Below are 3,817 nucleotides of genomic sequence, written 5' to 3' on the forward strand. Positions count from 1 at the left end.
TCTTGCACTTTTCTCCCCATAAAGACAATGTCTCCAAATCTTCAAAGCAAAGATAATAGCTGCTAATTCCAAATCATGAGTAGGGTAATTCATCTCATGAGGTTTCAATTGTGGTGAAGTGTATCAATCACCCTACCATGTTGCATCAACACACATCCTAAACCATTCAAGGATGCATCACTGTAGACCTGATAATTACTGCTATCATATGGGAGTGCTAAAACAGGTGTATGAGTGAGATAATACTTCAGTTGCTGAAAGTTTGCTCATAATTTTCATCCCACTCAAACCTAACTCTTTTACAAACGTCTATAGTAGTCTGCTAGACCAAGAAAACTTAGTACCTCAGTGACGGTTCGAGGTTGTTCCCAATTCTCCCCAGCTGTCACTTTTTTAGGATCTACTTGAATACCTTGTGTAAATATCACATGTTCCAAAAATGCCACTTGATTTAACCAAAATTGGCATCTGCTAAACTTAGCATACAATCGATGTTCCCTCAATCTTTGGAACACCAACCTAAGATGTCTAGCATGCTCTGTTCTAGTCTTAGAGTACGCCAAAATATTGTCAAAGAAAACACTAACCAACCTGTCTAGATATTGCTGGAATACTTGATTCATCAAACTTATAAAAGCAGCAGGCGTATTCGTCAATCCGACTGGCATTACCAAAAACTCGTAATGACCATAACGAGTCCTGAAAGCAATCTTAGGGACATCCACACTGATGATCTTTAACGGTTAATAACCAGACCTTAAATCAATCTTCGAAAATACACCAGCACTTCTAAGCTGGTCAAAAAGTTCATCAATGCATGGCAATGGTAAAACATATAGAATCCATACCTGGAATTAAGTCAATAGTGAATTCCACATCTCTGTCTGGCAGTAATCCAGGTAAATCATCCGGAAACATATATGGAAAAATGCTTAACCACTCGTACGTCCCTTACACTACTAGGAGTACGATCCTGCAACACCACATGAGCTATGTATCCCTGACAGCCTTTCGATAACAACCTTTTTGCTCTCACAGCAGAAATAACGGCATGCCTCACTCCACTTTGCTCACCCATAAAAGTAACCTCTGGTAATCCAAGATGATGGAAAGTAACTGATTTCTCGTAGCAATCTATATTGGCACGTTCATAATGCAACCAATCTGTGCCTAGAGTAACATCGACATCCACCATCACTGGACACCCTGAATAAGCACAATACTAGCATAGAATGAACTACCTATTTACTTGCTTAACGAATCCAACGAATATGTTATTAATATTACGGTTTGCAGCCTGCAATACTGATAACTCACTGTTGTCTCGATAAGTAAGTAACAATTTCCGAGGGTACAATATTACCATCTTGCCCCTCATGGGGAAGTACATATACACTCCTCGATCATGCTCATTCACTACTTTCTTTGGCAACATCGTCAATAACATAAAATTTCTACATCACAATCAATTAAAACTCTAGCAAAGTGACCAAGAATGTTTAACATGCCCATGATCAAGCTCGAAAGATTCTAAGTATCTTGCAGTTCTATGTCCCATTTGTCCACATGTAAAGCATATTCTGCTTTCTCGCCTACATTCTCCAAAGTGTATGCTATTGCATTTACGGCACAAAGGTACATTTCCTCTACTAGAGTCACCTCGCCTCTGTAATCTAGGATCTCCAGTAAATCTACCACCTTGCATCTGATCAATGGTACTAAAACCTTTGCTGGAAGAACTAGAATTAACTCCACTTCTTTTGAAGCTCAAAGTCTTGCTAGGTTCTTGAGACACATGACCTTTACCTTGGTCATCTTTCCTTTGATTCTCATTATTTTCCTTGTCTCAAATTGTAAACTTTTGTTTCTTATCGTTCATATATGCCGGAGGAATAAACCCACCCCCTTTTTTTTTAACAACTCTTTAAACAATTCTCAATCAGCTGTTTCTTCCTGTGATATCGTATAAGACTCCTGTCTCCACCAGGATGTAATTTCGATACACGGAAACCAGGTAGTCGTCTCGACTTACCTTTCAAAAGAAAGATTCCTTTGACTTTGTATAAACTAAAACGTCTTTTCCAAATGATTAAGCTAATGCTCTACTCCCTTAAGTCCTTCATTTTCCATTTAATGATTCAGCTTCAATTTATACACAGTCTTAAGAGGAATCCTTTGGGTAATAGACAGAATCACATTAGCAAAAGCTTCCCTTAACTGAGCTATATCAGGTAAATTAAGCTCATCTGAATGATGTGGCTCTCTACGAGGCGGTATAGTTCTGACAAAAGACATTAGGAAATTCTCAAGATATACAGGACTGCAACCTAGGCTCTGATACCAACTGACACACCCCGCCTCGAATGAGGGAGTGTTGACCATCACGTGTGAGTGACGTAACCATTTGCATAGTGTGGAAGTTAAAAAGATAAATAGAATTACGAATAAGAAACACTAGCAATACTAGCTAAGAAATGATGCTAGTGCGAAACTCAGTGTATAAATACACATTTAGAGTAAAAAGAACGTCTAGTTGCAGTCGAGTAGGACAGTTACTAAGATATAACACTCGTAGGTAAATCCTACTTTGGTGAATTCTGTCAGGACACCGTTGGATTCCTCGTGGCCACCAAACTCAGCTAATTAGAACCTGGAAGGGTGAAAAACAAAGTTGAGTGGGTCAGTAAAACAAATCTTTTCAAAGACAAAACATTTCTCAAAATATGGTAACCCCTCTCCGTAAAACCTGTAACTTTCCCAGGAATATAAAAATATAATTACTTATCTCAAAACCAGCTCAGAAATAGTGATATGTAAAGTATATGCCATGTCAAAATATATTTCATCATATCATATAAGTATCAGTGAAGTAAGTTCATCATAAATAATAACATGTCAACGGAGTGATCAGCCCGGCTGAAATTATAGCTCATAATTAATCTCATCAATCAATCTAGCCGGAGTCACCACAAGTGACCTGTACGACACTACACTGCACACGAGTCGGAACCACTGAAATGGTATGTACGACAGAACTGGGTGTAATATAGATATGCTCAAACTATCCTCTCCTGATAGCTATGCGATAAATCGCTAGTCACCTACGAGTCGGAACCACCTACGAGTGGTCTGTACGACAAGACTGGGCACCTAAATAGGATCCAATGTGAGCATATGGTGTGGGGGTGACTAAATATATTTACAGGCCTGAATCACATCTCTGCTAAATCATAACACCTTAGTGCATGTTTATGAGCTTTCAATCACATCAACTCAACAGTCTCATAATTTTAATTTATGAACTTACCTGGCACTTACCTGTGCGTCCGCATCACCAATCATGCATGTATGCAATTATTAATGCATAAATAAAATAGATATATATTTTGCATAGCATTTCATAACGCATTTCATATCACATTTCACTTAAATTGATTTTCTGGGGAAAATCTCATTTATATAGGTATATACGGAAAACAAAACTGCCCACTCACCTGGAGTTCGCCCTACAACTCCCTAGCACAACACATCAAGGCGTCATGATGATCGGTGCCTAGAATAATCATCAAGACATGCCTCACAAATCATATCGATAGAATATAACTTATATAAAACACGTCACTACGTAGTTTGATCCGGAAGATCTGCAACTCAGATTTCCGATTTGAAACTTCCAGAGATCTACAATATACCTCTAGGACAACATCCTAAAATTTCATTACCATCCAACGGTCACATCTCCGTCAATTACCAAAACCAAGTGACGGTTAACATTCTATCTTATGAACTTACAACTCCAATTCCGAAAGATCCGTAA

The sequence above is a fragment of the Malus domestica genome, chromosome 10, assembly GCF_042453785.1.
Source record: "Malus domestica chromosome 10, GDT2T_hap1".
NCBI lineage: Eukaryota > Viridiplantae > Streptophyta > Magnoliopsida > Rosales > Rosaceae > Malus > Malus domestica.